This window comes from Hemiscyllium ocellatum, chromosome 11, assembly GCF_020745735.1.
Source record: "Hemiscyllium ocellatum isolate sHemOce1 chromosome 11, sHemOce1.pat.X.cur, whole genome shotgun sequence".
Lineage (NCBI taxonomy): Eukaryota > Metazoa > Chordata > Chondrichthyes > Orectolobiformes > Hemiscylliidae > Hemiscyllium > Hemiscyllium ocellatum.
In genome coordinates, this window is record NC_083411.1 from 67069860 (window position 1) to 67088927 (window position 19068).

Genomic DNA, 19068 nt, shown 5'->3' on the forward strand with positions numbered 1-19068 from the left:
TTGCCTTTGAGTCCAACAGAAGCTTACTAAATTTATTTCGAGAATGAAAATGTCTCTAAGGACAGATCAAGTCAAATAGGTCAAATAGGCTGTGGAGTTAAAAAGAGTGAGCAGAAAGCACATTAAAACATATTTGATTGTGACAAAGTTTGGCAGGAGACATTATGTCCCCAGAATAGTGTCTCACTAGAGCATACACGCTTAGGATAAGATAACAGCCATTTCAGTCTAGGATGAAATTTTCTTCATAACGAAGGGTTAGAATCGTCACCACGCTCCACTCCCTAGAGAACTATGGATCTTCTGTCAATTAATATATTCAAGGTTCAGGGCAGCACGGTGGCTCAGTGATTAGCATTGCAGGGACCAGGGACCCGGGTTCAATTCCAGCCTCTGACGACTGTCTGTGTGGAGTTTGCACGTTCTCCCTGTGTCCGCATGGGTTTCCTCTGGATGCTCTGGTTTCCTCCCACAGTCCAAAGATGTGCAATTTAGGTGAACTGGCCATGCAAAATTGTCCATAGTGTTAGGTGCGTGAGTCAGAGGTAAATGGATCTGGGTGGGTAACTCTTTGGATGGTCAGTGTGGACGTGTTGGGCCAAATGGCCTGTTTCCACATGGAGGGAATCAAATCTAATCCAATGTTGATAACTTTTTTATTCTAAGTGAATCAAAACAAATGTAGCTCTGGGGAGGAAAGGGAAGTGTAGCCTCAGGATGGACTGTGACCTTATTAAACTGAAGAACAATTTTGAAGGGTCAGAAGGTCTAATTATTATGTTCCAACAAGATCACTGAACTACATCAAATTAAGTTCTGGATTAGTTAGTGGAACAAGGATAACAGGGAGAAGGCCGGAGAAAGGGGTTGAGAAACACCAGTCATGAGCAAATGGCACAGCAGACTCAATGGATCGAATGGCCTATAAAAGGGAGGCTTATGTGACGTTGAGACGAGATGGTTCAGTTGAGGTGATGGTAACTTACCACCTGTACGGCAGGGTGGCACAGTGGCTAGCACTGCTGCCTCACAGCGCCAGAGACCCGGGCTCAATTCCCGCCTCAGGCAACTGTCTGTGAGGAGTTTGTACATTCCTCCTGTGTCAGCGTGGGTTTTCTCCGGGTGCTCCGGTTTCCACACTGGAGGGAATCAAATCTCCTCCCACAGTCCAAGAATGTGCAGGTTAGGTGAATTGGCCATGCTAAATTGCCCGTAGTGTTAGGTGAAGGGGTAAATGTAGGGGAATGGGTCTGGGTGGGTTGCTCTTCGGAGGGTCGATATGGACTTGTTGGGCCGAAGGGCCTGTTTTCACGCTGTAAGTAATCTAATCTAATCTAATCATTAACAAAGAAGGATTTAAAGATAGAGCTAAGAAGAGCAATGAGGAGATATGAGCAGTCTTTAGCACGTAGAATAAAGGAGAACCCTAAAGCTTCCTATAGGTTTGTGAGGAATAAAAGGATGACTAGGGTAGGAATAGGGCCAGTCAAAGACAGAAGTGGGAAGTTATGTGTGGACTCTGTGGAGATCGAAGAGGTGCTAAATGAATATTTCTCATCTGTTAATCAGGAAAAGGAGAATTTTATGGTGGAAAAGACTGAGAGATGGGCTATTAGACTAGAAAGGATTGAGGTTAGTAAAGAAGAGGTGTTATCAGTTCTAGAGGTGTGAAAATAGATAAGTCCCCTGGGCTGTATGAGATTTATCCAAGGTTCTCTGGGAACCTAGGGAGGAGATAGCAGAGCCTTTGCCCTTGATCTTTGCGCCGTCATTGTCTCCAGGTTATAGTACCAGGGGACTGGAGAATTGCAAATGTTGTGCCCTTATTCAAGAAGGACGGCAAAGATGACCCAGGTTATTATAGACCAGTGAGACTTATGCTGTAAGAACAGTTTTGGAAAGGATTATAAAAGATAGGTTTTATTATCATCTAGCATGCAACAATTTGATTGGAGATAGTCAACATGGTTTCATCAAGGGCAGGTCGTGTCTCACAAACCTCATTGAGGTTTTTGAGAAGGTGACCAACCATGTGGATGAGGGTAGGGCAGTTGACATGGTAAACATGGACTTCAGTAAAGCCTTTGATAAGGTTCCACATGGTAGACTATTGGAGAAAATACAGAGGCATGGGATTGAGGGTGATTTAGCAGTTTGGATTAGAAACTGGCTTTCTGTAAGAAGGCAGCGAGTGGTGGTTGATGGAAAATATTCAGCCTGGAGTCCAGTTACTAGTGGTGTGCCACAAGGATCTGTGTGGACCAATGCTGTTTATCATTTTTATAAAAGACTTGGATGCAGGCATAGATGGATGGGTTAGTAAGTTTGCAGATGACACTAAAGTCGGTGGAGTGGTGAACAGTGTAGAAGAATGTTGCAGGATGCAGGGGGACTTGGATAAACTGCAGAATTGGGCTGAAAGGTGGAAAATGAAGTTCAGTGCAGATAAATGTGAGATGATTCACTTTGGGAAGAATAACGGGAAGGTAGAATACTGGGTTAATGGAAAGATTCTTGGTAGTGTGGATGTGCAGAGGGATCTTGGTGTCCATGTACATAGACCCCTTAAAGTTGCCACCCAGGTTGATAGGGCTGTTAAGAAGTTATATGGTGTGTTAAGTTTTATTGGAAGAGGAATTGATTTCCAGAGCCATGATGCCATGCTGCAACCATACAAAATGCTAGTGCGGCCGCACTTAGGAATACTGTGTGCAGCTGTGGTCACCCCATTACAGGAAGGATGGGGAAGCATTGGAAAAGGTGCAGAGGAGATTTGCCAGGATGTTGCCCGGTCTGGAGGGAAGGTCTTATGAGGAAAGGCTGAGGGACTTGGGTTTGTCCTCATTGGAGAGAATAAGGCTCAGAGGGAATTTAATAGAGACATACAAGATGATCAGAGGATTAGATAGGATAGACAGGGAGAGTCTTCTTCCTAGGATGGTGATGTCAGCCTGTATTAAGGGGCATAACTGCAAATTGAGGGGTAATAGATTTAAGACGGATGTCAGAGGCACGCTCTTTACTCAGTGAGTGGTAAGGGCATGGAATGCCCTGCCTGCTGATGTAGTAAAGTCAGCCATATTAGAGGTATTTAAACAGTCCTTGGATAAACATATGGATGATGATGGGATATTGTAGGGGGATGGACTTAGATTAGTTCACAGGTAAGTGCAACATTGAGGGCCGAAGGGCATGTTCTTTGCTGTATTATTCTATATTCTATGTTCTATATCTTATGGTCAATCTAGTGTTCAACATTTGTCTTTTCAAAATTTGACTATTGCTGTGATCTTCCATTGTACCAGCTCCTACTGACCTTCACTGACTCCCTCTCCCCAAATGCCTCTCATGTAAACTTTTCATTAATTTGTTTCAATGCTTTGTTCATCATTAAATTTGTAACATGCAGAAACTCCTGCCATTGCTGCTCCATTATCTTCTCTGCTAAGCCCCCCTTTCCAATCATCTCTGGCCGGTTCCTCCCTCATGCTTTTGTACTCAATTGTAATACCATTACATTGGATTCCAGCTTCTCCCTTTCAAGCTGCAGGGTGAATTCTATCATATTATGGTCACTACCCTCTTGGGCTTCCTTCACATTAGGCTCCTTAATCAAGTCTGTCTCAGTACACAGCACCAAATCCAGAATTGCCTGTTCCCGAGTGGACTCTACCACAAACTGCTCCAAGAAAGCTATCTTGTAGACATTCTACAAATTCCTTTTCTTGTGAACTGCTAACAACTCGTTTTCCCAGTTCACTTGCATATTGAAGTCCTCTGTGATGATAGTAATACTGTCATTCCTACTTGCCTTTTCTATCTCCTGACTTATTTTCTTCCCCACATCCTGACTACTGCTAGGACACAACTTCCATCAGGGTCTTTTCTCCTTTGTGATTCCTCTACTCATATAGATTCCATGCATTTCAATTCTATATCAGTTCTTGGGATTGATTTAGTATAATTTATTTACAATAAGGCCACCCCACCTTCTCTCCCCATCTGCCTTTCCTTTCAATAGGCCGTGTATCCTTGGATATTCAGTTCCCAGCCCTGATCCCCTTGGAGCCATGTCTCTGTGATACCCACAACATTGTACTTGCCACTTTTAATCTGTGCTACAAGTTTATTTACTTTGTTTCATAAACTGTATGTGCAGTTGAGTACAACACCCATCAGTTTTACATTGACTGCCCCTTCTCCTAGTTGTCCTGATATCTAGATTAGATTAGATTACTTACAGTGTGGAAACAGGCCCTTCGGCCCAACAAGTCCACACCGACCCGCCGAAGCGCAACCCACCCATACCCATACCCTTATATTTACCCCTTACCTAACACTACGGGCAATTTAGCATGGCCAATTCACCTGACCCGCACATCTTTGGACTGTGGGAGGAAACCGGAGCACCCGGAGGAAACCCACGCAGACACGGGGAGAATGTGCAAACTCCACACAGTCAGTCACCTGAGTCGGGAATTGAACCCGGGTCTTCAGGCGCTGTGAGGCAGCAGTGCTAACCACTGTGCCACCGTGCCTGAAGTTAGACTCCTGACCTTTTCTATACTCTCGGTCCTATTACTTGTTCTAAAAACTTCAGTAATGTCTGCTGAGTCCTTCCTCCGCGACCCCCTTTTCCTTTCATACTTTGTGATGTTGATAACATGAAATCACAAGGTCAACTTTCAAATTGAAAAGGCTGCAAGCAATCTGACTCAGCATGAGCAAGTGACCGGTGGGAGAGATGGATGAGTAACAAGGACAATGGGCTTTAGACTGTGACTTCTGTATCCCTAAAGTTTAAATGGAAAAATATTGGAATAATAAGCTGGCTGTTCATGAGGGTTTCAAGGGTACAAGCTGAAGAGGTGGAACTGGATGATGTCATGTATGTGAAGCTGATCCACTTCTTTGACGATGTTGCTGGGAGAGTGGGGCCAAAAACAGATACTTGACACACTTAAGAGATAATAGTGTGGGATTGAGAAGTGAACCCATTTCTGGACGTTCTTTGGCTACAGATGGATAGATAAGGTTTAATCTAAATGATGGCTATCACACTGAGCTGAAAAGTGAAGTAAACGTTCTGGCAGAACCCAACATGAGTCGGTGACAGGGCTTTGCTAAGCAAGCGCTGGTTGATAGCTGTTCGTAATACTTTCCAGCACTTTACTGATTATTGGGAGTAAACTAATGGGGTGGTAATAGACCAATTACAAAAGTTGCCAATTTTCCACATTGTCAGCTGCATGCCAGTGTTGATGCGATGCTGGAACAGCTTGACTAGGATTGCAGCAGGTTCTGGTGACTGGTCTTTAGTACTATGTTGTCAGGGCCTAAGACTTTGCAATAGCAAGTGCCTCCAGCCATTTCTTGATATTGTGTGAACTGAACCAGCTAAAGACTGACGTATATGATGCTGGGACATTTGGAGGAGGCCAAGATGGATCATCTACTTGATACTTCTGACTGAAAATTGCTATGAATGATTTAAACATAGCTTTTGCACTGATGTGCTGGCTTTTCCATCATTGAGGATGGAGATATTTTCAGACCCTACTCTCTCAGTGAATTGTTTAACTGTGCATTATTGTTCGTAACTGGATGTGACAGGACTACAGAGCTTAGATCTAATCCATTAGTTGTGGAAATGCTTAGCTCTGTCTGTCACTTATGCTGCTGCTTATGTTGTTTGGCATGCAAGCAATTCTGTTTAGTAGCTTCACCAGGTTGACACCTCACTTTCAGGTAATGCTCCTGGTGTTGCTCCTGGCATGCCCCCCTGCACTCTCCACAGAACAGAGTTCATCCTCCGGCTTGATGATAATGATTAAGTGGGGAATATGCCAGGCCATGAGGTTATAGATTGTGCTGGAGTACAATTCTACTGCTGTTGATGGCCCACAGCGCCTTATGGCTACCTAGTCTTGAGTTGCTAATCTGTTTGAAGTCCATGTCATTTAGCACAGTGGTAGCGCCACACAACACAATGGACAGTACTCTCAATGTGAAGGCGGGTCTTTATCTCCACAAGGACTGTGCAGTGGTCACCATTACCAATACTGTCATGGACAAATGTATCTGCAGCTGGCAGCATGGTGAGGATGAGGTCAAGTATGTTTTTCCCTCTTGTTGGTTCCCTCACCACATTCTGCAGACCCAGTCCAGCAGCTATGTCCTTTAGGACCTGGCCAGCTCAATCAATAGTGCTGCTGCTGAACCACTCATTGAAATGCCCCACCCAGAGTACTTTCTGTGGCCTTATCCATGGAGTGACGATGGTGTAGGATATTATCTGGAAGGCATGATTCTGTGAGTATGACTATGTCAGACTGTTGTGTGACTAACCCGTGAGACAACTCTCCCAAGCTTGGCACTGGTCCCCAGATGATAGTAAAGAGGACATTGCAGGGTTGACAGTGCTAATTCTGCCATTGTCTTTTCTGGTTCCTAGATCAATGCCAGGTTGTCCATTTGGTATCATTTCTTATTTAAGACTTTCCCACAGTTATTACTACCGAGTGCCTTACTCAGTCATTTCAGGCGGTAGCTGAGAGTCCCCACATTGCTGTAGATTTGCAGTCACATATCGACCTTTCCAGGTAAGAACAGCAGATACCGATTTGTTTTTTTTTCTCCTGACAATCAACAACGGTTATCTGGTCATCATTCTCTGTTGTACTGTACAGCTATTATTCGGGGCTATAGACTACCACTATTAGTGTCTTCCTCTCCATGTTATTTCTTACCTCCACCAATCTTTCAATCAAAGATCGTTTCTTGTTATCACAATGTGCAATTCCACACAGACAGTCACCTGAGTGTAGAATTGAACCTTGGTCTCAGGCACATTGAGGCAACAGTACTAACCACTGAGCCACTGTGCCATCCACGCCTACGGTCTAGAAGGACAAGGACAGCGGATACATGGGAACACACCATTGTGACTATATTGCCAATCTTCCAATGTTACTAATTCAAAATCCTAGAACATAAATGTAGTTATCCCTATGTCCGAAGGAATGCCACAGTTCAATGAGACATCTTGACACCAACGTCTCCAGGACCATTAGGGATGAGTAACAAATGCTGGCTTTGTCAATGACATCCACATACCATGAACAAATAAAAAATAAACCAGATTTTGTTTTTGATTCCTGTAAACTCCCATTTTCTGACAAAGCTCACTTACCATTATCATGAGGGTCTGCTAGTTTTTTAAAAGTTTATTGAGTACAAAATAGAAGTTGTAAAACAAATCAGGTTCTTTCCATACTTTTTGATTATATTTCAAATTTGTCATATGCAATGACACAAGGGAACAATTAGTGGTAGATTGACACTCTCCTCATTCCTGATGAAGGGCTTATGCCCGAAACGTCGAATTTCCTGTTTCTTGGATGCTGCCTAACCTGCTGTGCTTTAACCAGCAACACATTTTCAGCTGTGATCTCCAGCATCTGCAGACTTCATTTTTTACCCGATTAATATTATGCACCTCATTGACTTTTTTTTGCACAGAGAATGGTTCGCATTCCAAAGAACCTAGTGGATGTGAGTACAGTTACAATGTTGAAAAGATATTTAGATAAGTACGTGAATAAGAAATGTTTGGAGTGATCTGGGCCAAATGCAGGAAGGTGGGACTAGTTTAGAAGCAGAAACAAAAGTTGCTGGAAAAGCTCAGCAGGTCTGGCAGCATCTGTAAGGCGAGTCCGATGTTAATGTTTCGAGTCCAGTGACCCTTCCTCAGAACAGGTTTAGTTTGGAAATATGGTCAGCATCAACTGGATGACCAAAGAGTCTATTTCCATGCTGTATGACTCTAAGCTATGACTGCAGTGATGGATAGCACTAATGTCTGCGACTAATTTGAAGGGGTTTTTTTCCACAATGGTTTCATAATTTTACCACTGGATGGTGCTAAAGCGTCATTCTTTCTTTGTGTTTGAGGTCAGTGGGTTAACGTTCAAGTATATTCCAGGAGCTCCACGACTAACATCCCCAACACACGATACTAGCTACGCTGCCCTCCACACCCCAACCATTTACTTAATTAAAGGCTCACCTAAGCCTCACTCATTAACCACTGCAGCAAGTGTCACATCCACCCCTCACTGCTTGCACTTACTGACCGTTCTTGAACCTTAATGATGCGTCATCCAAACACATTACACCATGTGATTGTGCATAAAAGGTGCATGCAAATGGCTTATTGTATTTGCTGGGATATAAAATACATTGCAAAGACAAAACAAGCACAAGCAGAATCTGTAGAGATTACAAAAAAAGGAATCCTGATAGTGACTGAATCGATTTTGATGTAAATCATGAAAAGAGAGAAGAAATAAGAACAAAGTCTAAGAAACTAAATTTGAGGAGACGGGTATAAAATAATAACTTGGAATGTTTGCCTCAGTCAGCGGATCATAGCTAAAACCTATCAGTAGCTGCACTCCAGGGGTAAGCTGAGAAAGACATCCTGACATTGCTGAAAGAATTGAAAATTGCTTTATAGCTTAAAAATGTGTTGCTAGAAAAGCGCAGCAGGTCAGGCAGCATCAAAGGAACAGGAGAATCGACGTTTCCAAACGTCGATTCTCCTGTTCCTTTGATGCTGCCTGACCTGCTGCGCTTTTCCAGCAACACATTTTTAAGCTTTGATCTCCAGCATCTGCAGTCCTCACTTTCTCCAAGATTGCTTTATAGCCAACTGACTAGATATTTAAACTCCTCAAACCAACTACAATCTCCCTTCAGAAGAGAAACCTCCTGTAACCAACCCGGAAAATTGTCCTACTTAGAGAAGCCTGCATACCTCACCTGACCATATCCCTTCAACCCCCAAAACTCAACCTGTCAATAACCAGTGACATGAAACCCACTCGCCCTCTTTAATGACTGGAAGCCACTGCCCTCCCCACCAAGTAATATCAATCCCATTGAAGTCAACAGCCTAAGCCAGCATTTCCCAATGCTTTTCACCATCCTTTCAATTTGATATTTTCACTCTCATCCCCTCCATACTGTTACCTTCACTCTCTCGATACTATCTGATTGCATTTCTTTCCATCTTCTTCCATGTTTGCTCCAAGCCTACTAAACCCTGTTACCACATGTTTCTCCCTCCCTTCAATGTCCTCCTGAACTTGATATTGTCTGAATGTCTGCAAGACCACAGAGGATCCATTATCTCTGTTGCAAATCCCATATGATCTGCAACATTCATATTGCATTTCAAATTCCAATGCCTGATTATGTCAATGTGGAAATACCTCATAAAAAGTAAAATGCTCACCCATTATACCTGAAGAAATTTTCAATACTTTTTAAAAACCAAATTATGTATGTAGCTAATTAGCAGCTAGCAGTTATCAATGAAGAAACTAGAGCATGCAGTGGAGCCTGATAAGAGGAAGGCTGGCTTTAATTAAAGCCATTCCACATCTATTAAGCAGAAGGTACAGTCTGGCAGTAGCAAGTCATTCTAGAGGCTGGGAAATACATTCGGAGCAGGAAGAACCCTGAACAATGGTGCTTCAAACCAGAAAGAGAACTCTGCAGTTCACTGTTGGAAAGCTTGATGCAGGAAGTTGTAAGATATAGAGAAGAGCACCATCTAGAGATGTCTAAGAGGATTTCCAGGCACATATTGTTGGAGCAAAATCTCTGCGCATCAACACTAAAATTCCACCTCCTGGATGCAATGCCAGAAGAAAGTTCACTGACTTCTAGTGGGTGATTGAGGTCACTGGATGAATCTTCAAGTATATTCACCCACAATTCTCGCTACACCACTCCCACACTCCAATCACTCATATAATCATGTGTTCCACCTTAGCATCACTCATTAACCACTGATACTCACACCCAATTCTCACAGCTTGCACTCACTGACTGTCATTCTACCCCAACTGATGCATCACCCAAACACATGACACCACTCTGATTTTCACTCCTCTCTCCCACTGCCTCTCCGTCTCTCTCAGGATATGATGTGGAGGTTGGACTGGAATGAACAAAGTTAAAAAAAATCACACAGCACCAGGTTATAATCCAACAGGTACTTCCAAATAAACCTGTTGGATTTTAAGCAGGTGGTGTGTGATTTTTAACTCTGTCTCACAGGATAAGTTGACCCATAACACAGCAGCAATGTATCAACAGGGAACAGGCAACCTTGATCACTATCCCCTGCTCTAAAAGCACAGGACTCAGAATCCCTACAGTTGGAAACAGGCTCTTCAGCCCAACAAGTCCACATTGACCCTCTGAAGAATATCCCACCCAAACCCATTCTACATTTACACCTAATGCATCCCTGAACACTATGGGCAATTTAGCATGGCCAATTCACCTGACCTGCACATCTTAGAACTGTCGGAGGAAACCCACACAGACAGTTGCCAAGGTGGGAATTGAACCCAGGTCCCTGACACTGTGAGGCAGCAATGCTTACACATACCCTGCATGCACGAACCTGTGACTTGCAAATCCCAACAACATACCTGGTCAGTGTGGGGATTGAACCCACGACCTTGGCATTATTAGCGCCATGCTGTAACCATCTGAGCTAACTGACCAACTATAACCATGCTTTTGTCTGGAGTCTTTCAGGATGACAGTATCAAACGTTGGAGAAACTGAGTAGGTCAGGGCAGCATCTGTGGAGAGAGAAACAGTTAATGTTTTGAGTCCAGTTTGAATCATCTTCAGAACTGAAAGGTGTTGAATAGAAGGTTTTTAAAATACTTTTGACAGAGGCAGAGAAGGAGCAAAGAGGAAGATGGTGCCGAGGCCCTGTGTAAGGTTGTTAATGGTGATGGAAGAGAAATAGAGATGTGGAGTGGGTGTATATTAAGGTGTGAAAGGGAGAGAATGGGTCCTTTCTACTGAGACCAAAGTAAACAAAACAGAAACAAGACAATGCTGTCAGATGAAGCATGGGAGAGAGAGAATGTAAGAAAGATAGAGATCAGGCATAATGTGGTTAGTTTCTGAAGTTATTGAATTCAATATTGAGACCTGTGGAGTATAAAGTGCCTAAGAGGAAAATGAGGTCTTGTTCTTCACGCTTGCATTGGGCTTGGTGGAACATTGCAGAAGGCCCAGGTCATAACTTCAATAAGACCAACAGCAGACTGGGTGACCACTTTGCAGAACACCTCCGCTCTGTCCATAGCAATGACCCTGACCTCCCAGTTTCTTGCCATTTCAATAGGTCATCTTACTGTCATGCTAAAATTTCTGTTTCAGATTTCCAGCATCTGCAGTATTTTCCTTTCATTCCATGGTGAAAGTATGACTGTTCCAAACTCACCTTCATTCTGCACCCTCAACCCACAATCTCCAGGCTGCAGAATGTATAAATTAACACATGTTGTTGCTTCATGCCCACCCTACCCTAATGCCTCCCTTCAGTCACATACAGAAGAACATCAATTTAAACATAGAATCCCTACAGTGTGGAAAAAGGCCCTTTGGCCCAACATGTCCACACCGACCCCCTGAAGAATAACCCAACCAGACCCATTCCACCTATTCTATATTTACCCCTGTTGAATGAACCTAGCCTATACATCCCTGAATGGGGAATTTTAACATGGCCAATTCACCTGACCTGCACGTCTTTGGACTGTGGGAGGAAACTGGAGTACCTGAAGGCAACCCACATAGAAACAAGGAGAATGTGCAAACTCCACACACAGATAGGCACCTGAGGCTGGAATCAAACCCGAGTCCCTGGTGCTGTGAGGCAGCAGCGATAACCACTGAGTGATTGTGCCACCCATAATGCAGTTAGTTAACAGTCAGAGTGAGAAGAGTATGAACTGAGAATCAAGACACTGAGGGATGGGTCACAATGTCACTAGATCCAACATCTACAGCTCAGGTGCTGGCAAGATGTGTTCTTCCTCGGACAGTCCAACCACAGAGTCTGCACAATGGCACAAAGTGATGAAACCTTGGGTAAGGTTACACTGCATATGGCCAAGGGCAAAGGTCAGTGTGAGGGCCAGCTCTCTGAAGAGCTCATTCATGAGCTCTCTTGCCGAGGTGACAATCGCAGCAGGGCAACATTGAGAGAAAAGTCCAAAACGAATACACCTGAGAAATGTATTGGCAGAGAGCCAGCCTGCCCTCAGTCTGCTGCTCCCAGAAGTGTTCAAGCGCAACTTGGCTGAAGGTTTTGTGTGGAGCTCAGAGTTGATGCCACGCTCATGGGGAAACGGTAGTCGGTTCCTTAAGGACCGTTTGCAGGATCGGATGGTTGATATCTCACCTGCCTCTTGCCTTCCTCCGCCTCCATTCACGGCTCCCCACCCCCTCCTGCACTCCCTCAACCCTTTCTGAGGTGACCATTGAACCTGTGGTGTCAGGGACTGTACCTAATGCTAAGGATTCCCATGAGCCAAGCCACCAGCTGAACCCTGGAGGGTATTTCCCACATGGTTCATTTCTCTTCAGCATTCCCATGACATTTCCCGTGAGTAGTCACCACGCAAGTGCAGCCCATGTGTGGTGGTTTTGCAGAGTGGACACCTTCATCCAGGGAATTGGATGGATAGCATTTTGACTTGGGGTTGTGGTGTTTGTGGAACTGATGCACAATAAAGCCCTCACGCCTGCTGCCAGAACAGTCGACATTCACCAGCACACAGCGTTCCAGGCATGGGTCACCTAACAACTAACTAGAGGTTGCACCCATCCCTATTACAATGCCTCTCCCACTGAGATGCTGTACCCATCTCCATGTAATCAAGGAGTCCCTATGCCAGGGGGAAACCAACAACCTGCTAAAGCCAAGCAGCTTCCTGTCCCCAGAGAAACAAAATGCCATGGATTAGAAACTCCAACTAAAAAGAAACAGAAAAGTCAGATAAATCCAGCAGATATGGTTGGATGAACAGTATTAAGACCTGATGTTTTTCTCCCTGCCTGACCTGATGGGTCTTTCCAGTTTTTTTCTTTGTTTAAAATTCCACTATTCCTTTTTCTCTTTGTTGACTGAGAGGAGACAACAAAGTCCTCTCTCCTGATGTAGAATCATAGAATCCTTACAGTGTACAAAACGACCATTCGAGAGTGTGGTGCTGGAAAACACAGCAGGACATCAGTATTTAAGGAGCAGGAGAATTGACATTTCGGGCATAAGCCCTTCCCAAAACAATGATTCTCCTGCTCCTCGGATGCTGCCTGACCTGCTGTGCTTTTCCAGCACCACACTTCGACTCTGATTTGCAGCATCTGCAGTCTTCACTTTCTCCAAAGAGACCATTCGGCCTTTGAGCCTGCACCAACCCTCCAAAAAGCATCCCCACACAGACCTGCTACCCCTGCCCCATTCCCTAACCCCGTATTTACCTGGCCAATCCATTTAACCTGTACATTCCTGGACACAACAGAACAATTATAATGGCCAATCCACCTAATCTGCACATCTTTGAATTCTGGGAGGAAACCAGTGCACCTAAAAGAAATCCACAGGGACACAGGGAAAATGTGCAAACTCCACACAGACAGTTACCAAGGCTTGAATTGAACCTGGCTCCCTGGTGTTGTTAGCAGTGCTAACCACTGAGCCACAGTACCAGCCTAATGGCTGTGGCTCCTGGATACAACAATGAACAGCAGATAGCAATATGTTGGTAACATTTCTGGATCATTTCTGGAAATGCTCTGATGAAAGGTTTGAGGGCCATCCTCACCCTGATCGTTGCTGACAGTACCATCCTCGCCTTGCTCTGTGACTGGTCGGTCTGCTTCCAGGAGATGATGCAGTTCCTGAACTGCGCTCTTAATAAAATGGAGTTGCCAAATAAAGTGTGAAGAGTCCTCCCCACTCCTCCTTTCTCGCCAAGCAGTCTGTCTTCCTTGCATCTTCCACTCTACCTCAGCTCCACTCCCACCCCCCCCCACCCCCAACCCAACTTTGTTGCTACATCGCAAGGGGAACAATTCCCATCATCCCCATGACTGGGGGCAAGGAGTGTATTCAGAGGCATTGTCACTCCTCAACGGCCTGCCAAATTTTTCACAACTCCTTCAATCAGGCAGGATGGGCCGAACGGCCTCCTTCCGCACTGGAATAATTCAGTGAATCTGATTCACTGCTGCAAAGGCAAATAAATGAACAGGCCTGCTGACTGAGTGGCAGTGCCTTTAAATAGCATTACTGAGGAATGACGATCCCTCATCCAGTCAAGATATTGACATGGTTCAAAATGGCAGGTTAAGGAGTCAGCTCCAATGCTGTCATTCAAGGTTTACACTACTAGCTGCCTGCCCTGGGAATTTCTGTGCTATCACCCTCAAAGGCACGAAGATCAGTGTGGACTGTTTTGGAAATGGTCAGAGTACCACTTCCATCTCTCCTAGCTCCCACAGCCCTGGAACCATCGACGTTGCGGAAGTCAAATTTTGAGGCCATCTACAGAGACTGAGTGATGGAGGTGGGGTGAAGAAAAGAACCAATGAAGACACTTCCAGTTGTTGAATTCTGTTACTGGGGGATAGTGGAGCTGTTGGCACTGAAACCCTCATGTGATAATTGGCAATCATCTTTAGAAGATGGATAATGCTTCCAAGGCCAGCATTCATTGCCCATCTCTACTTGCCCTTGAGCAGATTAGCTCTCTGAACCGTGACAGAACGCAAATAAATGCTAACCACATCATCCTGGGTCAAAATGTGTGGTGCTAGAAAAGCACAGCCGGCACAGGCAGCATCTGAGGAGCAGGAGAGTCAACGTTTCGGGCACAACCCCTTCTTCGAGAATGTGGAAGGGGAAGGGAGCTGAGAGATCAATAATGGGGTGGGGGTGGGACTGGGTCTGGTGGAAGGTGATTGGTGGATGCAGATGGGGGGTAACTGCGATAGATCGGTGGGGAGGGTGGAGTGGATAGATAGGAAGGAAGATGAACAGCTGGAACAGGTCAAGAACGCAGTGCCAAGTTGAAGGGTTGGATCGGGGTGGGGGGGTTGGAAACCAGTGGTGCCATGTGGTTGGAGGGTCCCAAGGTAGATGATGAGGCATTCTTCGTCCAGTTGGCAGGTGGCTTTTATTTGGTGGTGGAGGAGGCCCAGGATTTGCATGTCCTTGGGGGAGTGTGAGAGTTTAGCATTACACACAGACCAGACAAGGATGACTGATTTTCTTCCCTAAAGGGCGCCTGTGAATCAGATAGGGACTGTTTTTTAATGACACATGACAATAGCTACCATTTTAATTTTATTGAATTCAAATTTCACCATCTGCTGTGTCTCCACAGCATTAGGCTTGAGGGTTCGTAACCCAGTGACAATGCCACCACACCACAACTGGATGTTAAAGAAGGATACATGTGGATATTTGTATGCACATTTTGCACTTGTTCGCTTAAAATTATTTGACAACTTATCACTTTCCTACTCCACCCTGCCAGATTACGCTTGCACAGTGATGTTTATCTGTCAGAAAAATGCCTTTAACCAATTCCAATCCATTTGCTCAACATTTTCCTGATTGTTTACCAGGCTATGGATGGTACTGTCAGGATCCTAGTCCATCTCAACCACTGAAGCACTTTCGAAGTGAAGTCAGTGTTATAGAACAGGAAGTGTGACAGCCAAAGTGTCCACCACAAAAAAGCAATTCAATAAAAAACAAGATTATCTGCAGTAGAAATTTTTTGGTAGATATATGTTGGTCAGGACATTCAACGGGTTTCTTCAAACAATGCCAAGCAATTTTTCCTGTTCATCTGGGAAGGGAGATTTTTACCTTTTATCCAAAAGACAGTTCCTCTAATCACACACCACTCTCTCAGCAATGCTCTGACATGTCAGCCTAAATTAGTTGCTCAGCTTTCTGAAGTGGGTCTTAATTGCTAGCTTCAGATTAAGAGGAACGTGACCCCATAATAACACGGCGATATTGTGGATGCTGAAACCCTGAAATAAAAAGAGAAAATGCTGGAGAAACTCAGCAGGCCTGGCAGCACTTTTAGAGTGAGAAACAGATTTAAGACTTCTTAAGAACTGAAATGATGGTTTTTTTGTGCCATGAAAGAGGAGGAGGAGGACAAGTGAGTGGGATAGATTGTGAGAGTGCCCAAGGCAAAGGGCAAAGAGAGTGCCAGTGGTGATAAAGGAGAGATAGATATACGAAGTGCAAGTGTAAATGAAAAACTGGGAACTCTCTGCTGAAAAAACCAGCAAGACAGTCTTGTCAAGGAGCGGAATTGTAAGAAAACTGGACGACAGAGGTCTTGCTCTGAAATTATGGAATTCAATGTTGAATCCCAGAGGATGGAAAGTCCTGAAGTAGAAAATAAGAAACTATTCCACCAGCTTGCATTGAGTTTCTTTGGGACACAGCAGCAAATCAAGGATAGAGACGTTAGCATAGGAGGAAGGGGATTCACTGAAATGGCAAGCAACTGGAAGGTTGAGTTTATTACTGCAGTCAGAGCGGCTACGTTCCAGCAGTCACCCAATCTGTATTAGGTCTCACCAATGTAATGGAAACCACACTGTGAGCAGCAAATTCGGTAGACCAGATTGAAAGAAGTGTAAGCAAAATGTTGCTCCACCTGGGAGATGTGTTTAGGCCCTTGGAAAATGCAGAGGAAGGAGTTGAATGGGTGTCAATGCATGGGAAGTTGCCGTGGGAGAGGGGGAGGTGAGGAAGTGTTGGAAGTGACAAAGGAGGGAATAGTCCCTGTGGAATGCTGACAGTGGAGGAGAAGGGAAGATGTGTTAGGTGGTGGTATCCTACTGGAGGTGGTAGAAATGACAGCGAATGATTCTCTGAATACGGATTTAATTCCATGCTGTCCTCATGTACACACCAGTAGATGAAACCCCACTCTGAGACAGCAGTTGGTCAGAGGTAGCCCCTTGATAAACATTGCCAGTGCTTTCACGTCATTCTAGTTTCCACATTACAAATAGCTGGATTAATGATCCTTACATAGTGAGCAGATCGGACAAACACCAGGAGACATATATGTTACATGTCACTACTGACATTTATCCCATATTAAGGAATTAAATCAATTCTTCGATAATTCCTTAAGACAACAAATGTAAAAGAAGCCTTTGAGCATGTTCTGAATGGGAGATATCATTACGCAAGGTGTGTAGATGATAACATCGATGTATGATCCAAATAACAAATTAATGATGAAAATGGGAAGTTCAGATACCTCGGATGTGTTATGACCCACAAAATGTTGAAAGGGAATTGTTGTTCTTTAATTCCTATTCTTTGTCTGCTTGCCATGCAGAATATCACATATACAGAGATGTGTCACATGGCCATCACATAAATGACAGATTGAGAAAAAAAACACATCTAATGATAAAATAATAATGTTGTAAAGCTATCTGATCGGCGTGACTGTGCTACTGCCACATAATTCACTCTTGATGCTTTCTATGGTCCCATTGTAATCTCAGTGGGACATTTTCAAAGAGGTACTGAATCATTCTGTGTAACTTGGCTGTTGAGTTCATTATTGACCTTGAGAGATCAGCATGAGAAATACTTTTTGCTTTAGTTGAGGCACAAACCTTCAGGGATGGAAAACGTTTGATGATAAGTTCCATGAAGTTCTGAGGCTAATTCAATGTTTCATATAAATAAAGAAAGCAATCATTGACAGAGTAATGTACATCAAATTATTAAGTGTAATATATAGAGTTAAATGTAACAATTTGTGGGATTGGAGTTCAACGGCCACAGAAAATGAAGTTTGGGCAAAGGAAGATGGTTATATTAGATAATTATTTTTAAGGTTAGTATAGGTTAGAAATATGAGAGATGGATGAGTAATTTTTTTTAACTTTGGGCATGACTACAACGTGTAGATTATTTATTAAACATCTCTACTTTATTTTGTTCGCATTAATGTTATTCCAGAATACTGTTTACTGAGCTCCCCAACAAAATCAACATTACCTCCATGTTAGCCATGCAATTTGGGAACCGACATGGCTTCAGAAAGGATAATTACATGAACATAGAACATAGAACAGTACGGCACAGCACAGGCCCTTCGGCTCTCGATGTTGTGCCAGCCTTTTATCCTACTCTAAGATCAGACTAACCCACATACCCTTCAATGTTCTATCTTCCATGTGCCTATCCAAGAGTTGCTTAAACGTCCATAAGATATCCAACTCTACTACCACTGCTGGCCATGCATTCCACACATCTGCCACTCTCTCTGCAAAGAACTGATCTCTTACAAATCCCCTAAAATGTCCTACAATCACCTTAAAATTGCACCCTCCGTGATAGACATTTCCATCATGGGAAAATGTCTCTGGCTATCCACTGCATGCCTCTCATCATATTGTTCACCTCTATCAAGTCACCTTTCATCCTTCTTCATTCCAATGAGAAAAGCCCTAGGTCCCTCAACTTCTCTTCCTAAGATATGTCCTCCAGTACAGGCAGCATCCTGGTAAATCTCTTTTGCACCCTCTCTAACATTTCCACACCCTCCTGATAATGAGGCAACCAGAACTGAATACAATATTCCAAGTGTGGTCTAACCAGGGCTCTATGGAGTAGCAGCATAACCTCATGGTTCCTAAACCCAATTCCCCTGTTAATGAAAGCCAACACACTATACACCATCTTAACAACCCTATCAACTTGGGTGGTAACTTTGAGGGATCTATGGACATGGACCCAAGATCCCTCAGTTCCTCCATATTGCCAAGAATCTTGCCTTTAACCCTCTTTCCACATTCAAATTCAACCTTCCAAAGTGAATCACTTCACACTTTTCCAAGTTGAACTCCATCTGCCACTTATCAGTCCATTTCTGCAATCTACAACAGCCCTCCCCACTTTCCACAATTCCACCAACCTTTGTATCACTGGCAAACTTACCAACCCACCCTTCCATTTCCTCATCCATGTCATTTATACAAATCACAAACAGCAGAACTGATCCTTGCAGAAACACCACTGGTCACCGAGCTCCAGGCTGAATACTTTCCATCTACTACCCTCTGTTTTCTATGAGTCAGCCAATTCTGCCACCAGACAACCAGATTTCCCTATATCCCATA

At 44.0% G+C, this 19068-nt stretch overlaps 1 non-coding gene across 1 annotated transcript; it reads right to left on the minus strand.

Moving 5' to 3' along the window:
• Window positions 1-10509: 10509 nt before the first annotated feature.
• trnai-aau (transfer RNA isoleucine (anticodon AAU)) lies at window positions 10510-10583 on the minus strand. The gene has a single exon. It is a non-coding gene; the product is annotated as a tRNA-Ile (tRNA).
• Window positions 10584-19068: the final 8485 nt, after the last annotated feature.